The following is a 13,957-nucleotide window of genomic DNA, read 5'->3' as shown; positions in this document are numbered from 1 at the left end:
GGTATCACAAGTTCATGTAGTTTGCCCCATATTTGAACACATGTATTCCTCACAATGCCTGAAATAGTGGACCGCCCTATGAGAAATTTAAGATGTATTCCCGCTGAGATAATCCAGTTGACAGGAACCTGAAAGCACACACAAAACAAAAAAAAATTAGCTATGTTACAATGCTTTTAAAAAACCCTAGTAAAACAAAGTAATATGAGGCTATAAAAAGGCAGTGCACCTTTTTAAATTTACACTGGGTACTAACATTTACCATTTACTACATATTTGTATAGGATTTAGTAAAAATTTATTTATATAATTTAAATAAGATGCTATGAAAATAAAAATAGTACTAAAAACATCATCAACATACAGTATGTGAGAATGATGAATACATACCGTAAGGTAAGGAGAAGACGCTCCTCTGCGGATATGCATTTCCGCATCCTGGTGTCCTGATAGGTGATTCCAGGATGTACTGTCTCCTACAAGATATCAAAGGTGGGTATTGTCATGCGACAGTACTGGAAGAATTTGTCCAGATGTGTCCGCAGAGCTGAATATAGCCTGTGAAAATGGCCTTTAGTGAGGCATTGCCGCAAAAGTGGATGCACCCACATTCTTCTTCTCCTCTTTCGCGGATCAACTGTCTTAGGGTATAGCTGGCCAAAGCGGCGTGACAAGACCCAATTAAATAACACCCGCTGAGTTGGTGTGAATTGCAGCTGTTGTATAGGCCTTAAATAGGATTATGCTGATGATTTAAATTCTATTCAGGCCTCAAAACCGTTTAAATGTCCATTTTGTAAGGTTGCGTAAAAAAACGCATTACGGATGCCATACGGATTACACACGGAGGTTAACATGCATAAAATACGCAGACACACCCTGCCTATGGATGACATACGGATCACTGTTTTGGGATTTCTGCGTATTACACCTGTAAAATACGGACCGTATTTCCCTACGCCTAGTGTGACGCCGTCCTTAAAGTGACTTTAAGGGGCTTATATAACAGAAAATACCCAAACGTGACACCATTCTAAAAACTGCAGCCTTCAAGTTCTCAAAACCACATTCTACATGTTTATTAACCCTTCAGGTGTTTCACAGGAATAAGTGGAACGTGGATGGAAAAAATTAACATTTAACTTTTTTTCACAAAAAATTTACATTAGGCACCATTTTGTTATTTTCACAAGGGTACCAGGAGAAAATAAACTGCAAAATTTGTTGGGCAATTTCTCCTGAGCCCGCCAATACTCGATATGTTGAGGAAAACTACTGTTTGGGTGCATGGCAGGTCTCGGAAGGGAAGGAGCGCTATTTTACTTTTTGAATCCTCCAAAAATGCTGGAATCATTAGCAGATACCGTATCTCATTTGGAGAGCTCCTGAAGTGCCCACAGAGTTGAAACCCCTCCAGAAATGACCACATTTTGGAAACTAGACCTCTCAACCAACTTATCTAGATGTACGGTGAGCACCTTAAACCTCCAGGTGCTTCATAGAAGTATATAACGTTGAGCAATGAAAATTAAAAAATCACATTTTCCCAGCAAAAATAATGTTTTTGGTCCCCAATTTTTTATTTTAACAAGGTTAACAGGAGAAAATGAACCTCAAAATTGGTTTTGCAATTTCTCCTAAGTTGTAATGGGCACACCCCTGGATGTTCGGGGTTCGACCAAACAGTTAAAAACAGTACGCGAACACGGAAACTTTTCACTTGAATAGGGAGCCCGAACATCTGGTATTGGACACACTGTCATGTACATGACAGAGCAGCAAACACTGCCTCTGATCGGCGGTTAAATCATTACCGCTGGTCAGAGACCCGTGGCTCTCACATAAATGATAGGGTGAGTCCGCAGCTGTGACCGTAAGTAAAAAGTTTTCCTCCGGTCACTGCTATCGGCTGATGGGACTACTACTCCCATCAAATTGAAAAAAGTAGATGCTTAGTTCATGATTTGACCAATTCATGCATGCACAGCAGCCAATGATAACGCGGTCTCAAAATTGCTGGGAACCTACGTGTCTAGTGTGAATACCTCTCTTAGGCTGAAGTCTGAATTTCTGAGTAGATGTGAATACCTCTTTTTCAAGACAGAATTTATGGGTAGGTAGTAGAGATGAGCGAATATGTTCAGAAAATGATCGCCAAACATAAATTTGGCACTTTCAGATTCATGATCGGAAACACGAGTGTCACAACTCAGATGTTGGGTGACCCAGGACAGGGGATCCTTCCCTGTCCCTAACGCTAAAGGGCACCCTAGCTCACCCTGTTCCTCAGGTTACTTCTGAAGGTGAAGATGCCAGGGCCATGTACCTTACCTTATCTCCTAAATCGGCCCTCTGTCTGTTCCCTTCCGCCACAAAGGGAAGAGGGGAGCAGTTGTGCACTGCAGTACACCAACTAGACGAACAAGGCAACACGAACAAGGGTCACTGAAAATACCAGGCACACAAATATTCACTCACATATAACAGAGGAATACACCTGAGTATGGAGGATGGGGAAAAACAAAAGTAGGAGAAGGAAAGGGAATTATCACGCTTACAAACCCAAGCAACAGTCACAGATAAATTGACCAAACTCTCTCTAATATAACCACCAAACAACTATCCTCCTAGCCATGAAGCGTAAGCTAGTGTGTGATGATGTGTTTCAGTCAGGATCCAGATTATATAGAGGATAGGAGTGGCTAACCATGCTCACCTGAGGGCCCAGACTCCCAGAGCTCCCAACACGGCCAATTAACCGCTGTACTGTCAAAAGAAATTGATATTGTTTAAAAATAAGGTGAAGTGCTTCTTTTGAGTGCAGAAGTAGGAGCAATCAGACATTGCAATCTTCTGGCTCCTCTCTGTCACGGTAATCCTATGACAACAAGCAAATTTTCATAAAATCGGGAAAAATAAGTAACATTCGGTAAAAGTGCGGTAAAATATTTGCGTTGCCGCTAAAGTATTTTTAGCACTTTGGCTAGGATAGAGGTGATGTATGATGAGCAGGGGGCACGTGTTTGATGAGGGGAGGGGTTGGGGGAGAGCTCAGAGGAGTGGTGTGCTTGAAAAAAATGTTTTTCTAACTTTATATATGCACTTTGTGGCTAGATAATCAGTGCACAAGAAACATCCACAATGTCCTGTCACAATGGCTTGTGTAATTGGCTGTATATAAAGGGTGAACATCTTGTTTTAGTGCCATTTTGCCAATATAACAGAGCAGAGAGGCTGCTCCTGATGCTGGGACTGTGGGCTGATAGATTTTTACTAGTTATCTAGGCGGTTGTTTCTACGTCAGATAGTTTAGACAGCTAGTGTCACGTGTAGCTGTGAAATCGACCTTCCAGCACATTTTTTTTCTTGTGTTAAAGAAATGGTTAATCTTCACTTTTATATAACAGAATTACAGAAAAACAAGTATTGCACAAGATTATCATCTGAGTCTCATTTCCCGGATTTATCTTACATAGTAGTGGTCAGAATATTCCCAAAAGCCAGAATGTTCAGCCAAAATCTAATAATACCGCAGACATGCACAACTCCCCGCATTCTTTCACCTCATCCATCTTATATCCCAGGATGTTTTGACAACTTATTGTATAAGACATTCATTTGTGCCAATTTATTACGTAACTCTACATTTCCTTTTGATCTTGGGCCTTTATAAGCCCAGCCCTAAAAATAAAGAGCAAAGACTATTTGGACAGACAACGAGCGTGTGTCTCTCTGATTATTGCTTCATTGCGTAGGTACCTAATAAACAGAACACCTGAGTAGGTTGGAAATCTCTTCTCTAACAACTTGGAGGCCCCAGCGAGATAATATAATTTCTCCTTCGACATTCATCTTAGACTGAACAATTGACTGCCTCCATCCTGAACAGAAAACCAAATCCCGGGTAAGTGAGTAGATTTATTACTCACACAGTTTTCTCTCCGAGAAAGGAGGCTTTCTAGAGTCAGTCTTTGGGGATTTCTAACGGGAAAGCCCTCAGGTAATTGAAAATATCTGTTATTTGTTTTGCTGTCTCCTGCTTGTTTTTGTCTGTTTTGTTTGTTGTTTGTTTAAGTGCTGTTAACAATTGTTTTTGTTTCATTATGAAGTACAATGATTTTCCATCATTTGTTTTGTCTCTATCCATAATAAGGAAAAGAAAACAAAAAGCAGCACCAAAAGAAGACAGAGGGTGCAAAAAATCCTTCCAGGTATATACCAAACCTCATGCTATTGTCCAGAAAGATGAAGGCAGCACTCCAGTAGAAAAAATAAGAGTATTTTATTGGCCCATGTGACACATGGGCCAATAAAATACTCTTATTTTTTCTACTGGAGTGCTGCCTTCATCTTTCTGGACAATATCTATAATAAGGGTTCTTGTTTGTCTGTTTGTAACGATGTCAATGTATGTTAATACTGTAAATATTGTAATAGAAGTGTCTTGATTCTGCTCTGCTATACTTGTACTATGATTGTTCTAGATTTCTTTCCTTCTTTATCACTCTTATTCTGCTTTTGGTTAGTTAATTATATTAGTTGAGTTTAGTGGTGCCTTGTCAGTTGATAATTGATAAGTAGTACTGATAGAGCTGTGCTGAACTGTTCTGATTATACTGTGTTTCTTTCTGATATATTGCTGAATCTATGTTGTGGGGTACGGAGCAGCGCTCATGATGTATGGAGACTAAATGATGTGTGCTTAGTGTATAAATAGCCTTCTCATTAAAAGCAGTGAGTAAGATAAAACTCTCCGGTTAGTTGTTACTTGAAAAAAAACTTACAGGAAGGTCCCGGGTGGGAGTTTGTAGTGAAGTGGGAAAGAGCACGTGAAGACAATCTATGTGAACATGAATGCTCATTTTTGTATGCAATCCCGTACTCAGATAGTAAATGAATTAGAGGATATAGTGAACCAAGTAAGAGATTCCATAAATAGATGTGATTTATGTTTTTGTGCATTGGCACTAGATCATTTTGATAAAATGTGAGGAGCGAGAAAGTACAGACGTAATGTGTGTATGGATGTAATTGAAAAATCAGACAAATGCTTCCCATGGGTGCAGCACGTGCTGTGTGAAAAGTGTCTATATTGAGTTCACCAGTTTAGGCGCAGAGAGTACTCTTGTCATAAAGTAACTCATCCTCATGGATTGATGAGAAGCTGGGTAGATATATTAGACTCTAGATGGTATATGCCAAGGTGGAAAGATAATGTCACGGACGAATATTATCTTATTGAACCCGGAGTAGGTTCAGGAATAGACCTTGCATATTCAGAGTCTAGTGAGGACTCAGATCCAGATGTATGAGGAGTATATAGCGCTTGTGGTTGGATCTGCATTGTTCATAGTGATCTACTTTTACAGGACAGTGTGCATCAGCATCAGGACAGAACAGTGAGTTGCGGTTCAGCTTATTGCTTTGGAAGAAGGATTGCTGGCTATCATAGTAGACCAGTGGGATCCAGCTTATAGATAACAGGGCTGAAGATAGGGGTCGCTACCTTTGACAGCTGTTATGGGTGATACATTAACCAGGTCAGGATAGATTACGGATCCGAGATATAAGATAAAGGACCTGGTGGGAAATAAAGCAGATAAGGATACCGCTAATAGTTCTGGAAAAGGCAGGAATGCCAAAGGAATGGATGTTTGGATGCTGAGAGATGGAAGCATTTATGTAAGAAGCATGCCACATGGACTGATAAATATGACTATGGGATGCAAGTTGCAGTATGGATCAGAACCTCTGAACGACATGATCTGTATTTTAATACTGAGAAGGATGATGAGGATGATAGTGATGAAGCACACTTGAGAAGCAGGATGTATGTAAAGAAATCTGCAGCTTCGCCCCCCTCGGAACAGGCAGCCCCTCCTTCACAAATTCAGCAAGCGCAGACACAACCCGCCCCTGCAGCAGGAGGGAGGGAGATCCCCGTGAACCTGTTCAAAGGAATAGGTGGATGGATATCGGGTGTAATTCATGTCCTAATTCAAGCAGCTTTAGTGATACTAATCATTGCAGGGATGATAAAGTTATTTGTTATGCAATAAAGAAAATTCTCAGTTCTAATTGTAAATGTTTTACAGGTAAACGTAAAGCTAAAATCGATACTGACTCTGAGATAAGGCAAACTCAAGTGATGACTACCATGATAAGAAAGTAAACTCAAGTGATGACTACCTCAATAACTGCACTCCAACCTGAATGCATATTCTGCAACCAGCAAACTTCAGTAGACTTGGGGATTGTATTTCAGAAGACCAAAGGTCTGATAAAAGACAAAGAGCCCACAGAGAACTTACAAAGACTCATTGACAATATGGACTCTATGAATTATACTAACAAACAAAAATTATATTTTATTTTCTAACACATATTTTAATATATTAACATAAATGTCTATATTTCTATGTCATAAAAATGTATCTATATCATCCCCTTATAATAATCCCTCGATAGAAATAGGGTTAGAAGGAACAGAAGGTCTGACCCCCAAGTATAATTTGAATGGATACACAGCATGTCGGTATCCCATGATATACACCGGATAAGCCATGTATTTCGTGAAGTAGGGTTATCTTGCAGGCCTAAGGATAGGAAGGAATCAGCTAGGGCAAGGTAGATCAGATCATAAAAAGAGGGGAATTGTTAAAGAAATGGTTAATCTTCACTTTTTAAATAACAGAAAAATGACAGAATTACAGAAAAAACAAGTATTGTGCAAGATGTTATCATCTGGGTCTCCTTGTGGACAATTTCCTGGACATTCCACATAGTAGTGGTCAGAATTTCTCAGAATAGGTCAAGAACATGTAGTTTATTTCTAGACTAACGATATATGTCTGTTTTTGTCTTCATCCACCCAAAAATCCTGAATATTCAGCCAAAATCTCAGAACCAGGGCACGCTGACATCCTTGCCAATATATTATGTAACTCTATATTTCCTTTTGATCTTGGGGCTTTAAAAGCCCAGCCCTGAAAATAAAGACCAGAGACTACTTGGACAGACAACGAGCGTGTGTCTCTCTGAATATTGCTTCATTGCTTAGGTACCTATAAGACAGAACACCTGAGTAGGTTAGAAATCCCATCTCTAACAGAGAAAATGAAGTAGCCAGGTGGGGAAGTGGTCGAGAAAGGTGGAGATGGCTAGTTCTGGGGGGCGGTAGATGACAGCCAGCTGGAGGTTGGAGGGGAAATAGATGCGGATGGAGTGCACCTCGGGTTGTAGTGGGATTGGAGTAAAGGAGCAGGTGTCAGACAGGAGCAAGCCAACTCCTCCACCGCATTTGTTGCTGGGGCTCAGTTGTTGTGTTAAAATAATCAATGACTTTCTGAAAGACTCGAGACATTCTTGCTATGTTTCAAAATGTTGATTGGAATCCTTGCTGGACTTGGTTAACATGTGATGTCATTTTGTTATATTCGTGTATTCCACACATAATAGCCATCACTGCAGTACAGTTTTACCACAACAGATATAGTACTTACACCGATGAATTAAAAAATTATATCATTATGGTTTTGTCCTTTTTACTAACTCATCATTTTTTTTATTTGACAAAAGGTTTTTTTCTTCCAAACAGTGGAGTTTCCATGGGTGCTAAATTCTCCCCATCGGTGGCTAATTTGGGGATGGCTTGGTGGGAAGATTTATACATTTTTAATACTGATAATCCATTTTTTGAGTCCATACAATGGTATTCTAGATATGTTGATGACTTATTGCTAGTTTGGAATGATAATGTTTCTAAAATTTTATATTTTTCAATTACATCAATAATAATCCATTCAATGTAAAATGTACATATTTTTTCAATAAAAAGTCAATACATTTTCTTGATCTTTGTTTATCATCACCAGCTGCACACTTAACAAACCAACTGCAAGGAACGCCACACTGCAGACCCGCGGTCTCCAGCCTTTCCATACCATTAAATCAATTCCACTAGGTGAAACAATAAGGGCAAAGCGCAATTTTAATGATGGTTCTTTTTTTCAAACTGAAAAGAACAATATAAAAAGCCGTCTTATTAAAAGGAAATATCACAGCCGGACTATTAATGGAGCTTTACAAATTGTGGATTCTAGATCAGTCCTGATCCTAGTGTGAACAGTGGCTGTAATACCATTGCAATCCCTTCATCAGAGCAACCTGTTTGGCATTGACAATATGAATATTGTGAATATTCTCAGAAATGATGATGCTATGAAAGTATTTTAAAAAATGGCATTAAAATATTGGCCAGACGTGCACCGACGTTAGATGGTTATTTGTCTCCAAGCTTCCACAATCCAAACAGGAATTCCACCCATCTCATTGGTTGACCCCGACAGGTTTTTACAAGTGTGGACAATTTCCATGTAAAACATGTTCACATTGTAAAAAAACTTTGACTTTTTCAGATAATAAAAAAAATCCAAAAAATTAAAACATTTTTTAATTGCAGTTCTGACCATGTGGTCTATATTATTGAGTGCTCAGCATGTAAACTCCAATATGTTGGTTCCACTATTCGCAAATTAAAAATTAGAACAAGGGAACATTTATGACATTTCACAACCAGCTACACGGAATATTTCTAATTTATCAAATCATTTTGTTACCGTTCACAATAGACAAACAGCGTTCCTTCAAGTTTTTGCAATAGGACAAATTAATGTAGATCCACGGGGCAGGGACAGAGAGATGAAATTACGTGATAAAGAAGCATTTTCGATACATTTATTAAATACACGTGTTCCATCAGGGTTAAATCTTAAAAAAGAAATCATGTTACATTATTGACTTTTCTTTTTTATTTCATTAACATTAACTTGACAATTCCAGTTTTAACATTTAGTTAATTGTCTTATATATTTGTTGAAGGTGGTAATGTGTGTTTTTTCTTTCCACACCTGTTATGTCTTTGTATAAATTGATGCTATGCGTGGCCAGAGCTAACAGAATAAGAGCACTTGTGTGTTCGAAAGGCGAACAATTTACACAGGCCCTCTCCTTCCGGTATATCCAGTTTTTGTATGTCTTATAGCCTATTTTTATTTTAAATGAATACTATTAAAGTTAAGTGATTTTATCTCTTGGAGCTGGATTCTCGTTTTTCCACATGTGAATCAGTGTGTGTGCATAAAAGCTGAGTGTGTTTCTGGGATCCAGAGAGACTCTTGCATCTTTCATCCAGCCACTGACTTTTCTGGATTGTGAATCATGGGGAAAGCAAAAGAATTGTCAAATGATCTATGGAAAAGGTAGTTGAATTGTATAAAACAGGAAAGGGATACAAAAAGATATCCAAGGAATTGTAATGACAGTCAGCAGCATTTAAACTGATTAACAAATGGAAAATCAGGGGCTCTGTAAAGACAAAAACACGGTCACGTACACCAACAAAAATGTCATCCACAAATGCCAGGAAAATGGTTCGGGATGCAAAGAAAAACCCACAAATAACATCAGCTGAAATATTGGTCTCTCTGAAAACTAGTGGTGTAGCTGTTTCAAGATGCATAATAAGGATGCACTTGAAGAAAAATAGGCTGCATGGTCGAGTCGCCACAAGAAACCTATTACTGCGAAAGTACCTCACCTACAATACACAAAACAGCACAGAGACAAGCCTCAAAATTTCTGGAACAAGGCAATTTGGAGTGATGAGACCACAACCAAAAACATTACATTTGTAGAGAGGTCAACAAGGCCTATGATGAAAGGAACATCATTCCTACTGCAAGGCACGGAGGTGGATCGCTGTTTTGGGGATGTGTGAGCTACAAAGGCACATGAAACTTGGTCAAAGTTGAAAGAAAGATGAATGCAGCATGTTATCAGCAAATACTGGGGGCAAATCATCAGCACGGAAGCTGCGCATGGGACGTACTTGGATGTTCCAACATGACAACGATCCAAAACAAGACCAAGTGGACCTGTCATTGGCTACAGCAGAACAAAGTGAAGGTTCTGGAGTGGCCATCTCAGTTTCTTGACCTCAATATCATTGAGCCACTTTGGGGAGATCTTAAGTGCGCAGTTCATGCTAGACAGCCCAGGAATAAATTTGCAGGAACTGGAGACTTTTTTCCAAGAAGAGTGGGCAGCGTTTCCATCTGAGAAAATAAAGAACCTCATCCACAACGACCACAAAAGACTTCTAGCTGTCATTGATGCCAGAGGGGTCAATACACGGTATTAAGAAATGTAGTATGTGATCTTTTCATCAGGGTCATTTGTACTGCAGAGGTCGCTTCCCTCCCATTGATGTGGGCTCCGGCGCTGAGCCCATATCTTTCCTGGGACATGTCAGCTGTTTTGAACAGCTGACGTGCCCGGAATAGCTGCGAGTGGAATAGTGATCCATAGCAAGAAATTCCATAGCATCATAGCAAGTAATTCTACTGCATAGAGGCGATCTGATCATTGACTCTATATATAGCAGAGCTGATCGGGCTATGGCAGCTTCTAGTCTCCCATGGAGACTATAAAAAAATAATGTTTTAAAAAATATAAGTTTAAATCACCCCCTTTTCGCCTCATTAAAAAAAAAAAATAAATACAAACATACACATATTTGGTATCGCTGCGTTCAGAATCGCTCAATCAATAAAAAAAAGATTATCCTGATCGCTAAACAGCGCAGCAAGAAAAAAGTCAAAATGTCAGAATTACGTTTTTTGGTCGCCGCGACATTGAATTGAAATGCAATAACGAGCAATCAAAACATCGTATCTGCACCAAAATGGTATCAATTTAAACGTCAGCTCACCTCGTGAAAAATAAGCCCTCACCCAACCTGAGATCATGAAAAATGGAGACGCTACCAGTATCGGAAAATGGCACAATTTTTATTTTTTTTAGAAAAGTTTGAATTTTTCTTTTAATACTTAAATAAAAAAGAACCTAGATATGTTTGGTGTCTATGAAATAGTAATGACCAGGAGAATCATAATGGCAAGTCAGTTTTAGCATTCGGTGAACACGGTAAAAAACAAACAAAAAAAAAACGTTATGGAATTGCACTTTTTTTTGCAATTTCACTTGGAATGTTTTCATTGTTTTCTAGTACACAACATGGTAAAACCAATGATGTCATTCAAAAGTACAACTCGTACCGCAAAAAACAAGCCCTCAAGTGGCCATATTGATTGAAAAATATAAAAGTTATGGCTCTGGGAGAAGGGAAGCAAAAACTTAAACACAAAAACTAAAAAGGCAGGGTCTTGAAGGGGTTAAAAAGAGAACGCACAATAGTTTGACAATAAATGGCTTCACCCAACCACTAACTGAGTGAAGAAAAAGGTTTGGTATTGTCTATCGTATTCTCTGGAAAAAAAAACAAGAAAGCAACAATTCTGAGAACAACTGTATGGTGCACTTAAAGGGAACTTGTCACCCCCCCTGGCATTTTTAAGTAAAAGTGCAGCATTAAGGCTGTATTCTGTGAAGGTGGCTCTTCTTTTTGTGCCCCCTTCTAACGCTGCAATATTAAATTTTATAATTTTCACACCATACCTTTAGTCTGTCCGGGGGGCATGTCTTTTCCCCCGGACACAACCGCCTCCCAGCCATCAGTCAGCCCCTCAGTGCACCGGGCGCCGCCTCCTCTGTCTTCATTCACTTACCCGGCGCCTGCGCCGTGCTTTCCTTTTTCGGGCATGCGCCGTTTGTGCTGCCCTCAATTCACATCACCTGATGTATTCATCTCGCGCCTGCATGTAGCCGAGGCCAGAGATCCCGCCCCGCAGTGTGAATAAATCAGAACACACTGCTGGGCGGGATCTCTGAAACTGAACCTGTCAAAAACTGAACTCCTCGTGTTTTCTCCCTCTACTGACCTACCTTTGCCTGACATTGCCATCTCCGTGTGCAGTTCCACCATTACTCCCAATCAACATGCCCGCTGCTTTGGGGTCATACTTGATTATGAGCTTTCATTCACCCCCCACATCCAATCATTGGCTCGCTCTTATCTGAATCTCAAAAACATTTCTAGAATTCGCCCTTTTCTTACTTTTGACTCTGCAAAAACTCTTACTGTTTCACTCATTCATTCTCGTCTGGACTATTGTAACTCTCTACTAATTGGCCTCCCTCTTACCAAACTCTCTCCCCTCCAATCTGTCTTTAATGCTGCAGCCAGGATCATATTCCTCACCAACTGTTACACCGATGCCTCTACCTTGTGCCAGTCATTACACTGGTTACCCATCCACTGCAGAATTCAGTACAAACTTATTACCCTCACTCACAAAGCGCTTCTTGACTCAGCACCAGCCTACATCTCCTCCCTGGTCTCAGTCTACCACCCTACCTGTGCTCTCCTTTCTGCTAATGACCTGAGGTTAACATCCTCAATAATCAGAACCTCCCACTCCCGTCTCCAAGACTTTACACGTGCTTCGCAAATTCTTTGGAATGCACTACCCAGGTTAATACGATTAATCCCCCCAGTTTTAGGCATGCCCTAAAAAAGCATTTGTTCAGACTGGCCTACAGCCTCAACGCATTAACCTATCCCTGTCTGGCCCATTCAAAAACTTAAACCATAATCAGGTTCCTCACATCATGTTCTCATACACTTTATACAGTTATTAGCCCTCTGTGTCTATACTGTTACATATTCAGGCTGATACCTGGTTCATGCAGCTTTACATTAACACTCGATTCTTACACTATGGCTGGTCTGAATGACAAAAGCAATTGTTACCATCCACCTCTTGTGTCTCCCCTTTTTCCTCATAGATTGTAAGCTTGCAAGCAGCAGGGCTCTCACTCCTCTTGGTATCTATTGAATTGGGATTATTGTTATGCTGTAATGTCTATTGTCTGTACAAATCCCATCTATAATGTAAAGTGCTGCAGAATATGTTGGCGCTATATAAATAAAATTATTATTAAGCTGTGTATTTTTGTCATTATTTGTATGTATACATGTAGGGTTGAGCGAAACGGGTCGGCCATTTTCAGAAGTCGCCTGGATATACTCACCCTCGGACGCGCCCTGGTTCTAACCAGCAGCCTTCCTTCCTAAGAATGAGCGCGTGAAGGACCTTAGATGATGTCGCGGCTTGTGATTGGTCGCGTGACCGCCCATGTGACCGCTCACGCGACCAATCACAAGCCGCGACATCATCGAAGGTGCTTCACTTGCTCATTTTTAGGAACGCAGGCTGCCGGTTAGAACCAGGGCGCGTCCGAGGGTGAGTATATCAATATTTTTTATTTTTATTCTTTATTTTACACATTAATATGGATCCCAGGGCCTGAAGGAGAGTTTACTCTCCTTCAGACCCTGGGAACCATTAGTATCCCATTGCACTGCATTGGGTTTCGTGTTTCGGCCGACCCTGACCCCGACTTTTCTATAGGATCGGCCGATTTCACTCGACCCGACTTTTGAGAAAGTCGGGTTTCGTGAAACCCGACCCGATCCTAAAAAAAGAAAAGTCGCTCAACCCTAATTACCACTTCTATTTCTACTAAAACAATCCCCTGTAATGCCTTTCTGACACAAGGTATAAACGTATGCTGATGTCGGACTCCCCTCCCTTTGATGTGGGGTCTGGCGCTAAGCCCACATCTTTTCTGGCACGAGTCACCGATGGGTTGGTATGACAACCAGCGGTCTCCAGCAGACCTCTGTGGCTGTCACTGCCGGATTGCCATGAGCATCGCCCAGTGGACGGCGCTCATAGCAAGTGATCAAGTCTGCTACACACAGGCAATCTGATCATCGCCTGTATGTAGCAGAGCCGATCGGGTTATGACAGCTTCTAATCTCCAAAGAAAACTTTGAAGCATGTCTGTGGACACATGGGAGGAAGGGGGGTGGTCGGTGGGCTAGCCGAAACTGCATGGACCAGGGATCGTCCCTCCGCACCCGCATTCCTTTTAACATTGCAAAAAGCTACTTAGACAACACAGGGTGAGGGTATAACAGTGTGGCAATGCT

This window comes from Ranitomeya imitator, chromosome 2 (assembly GCF_032444005.1).
Source record: "Ranitomeya imitator isolate aRanImi1 chromosome 2, aRanImi1.pri, whole genome shotgun sequence".
Classification (NCBI taxonomy): domain Eukaryota; kingdom Metazoa; phylum Chordata; class Amphibia; order Anura; family Dendrobatidae; genus Ranitomeya; species Ranitomeya imitator.
This window is presented reverse-complemented; position numbering follows the sequence as displayed.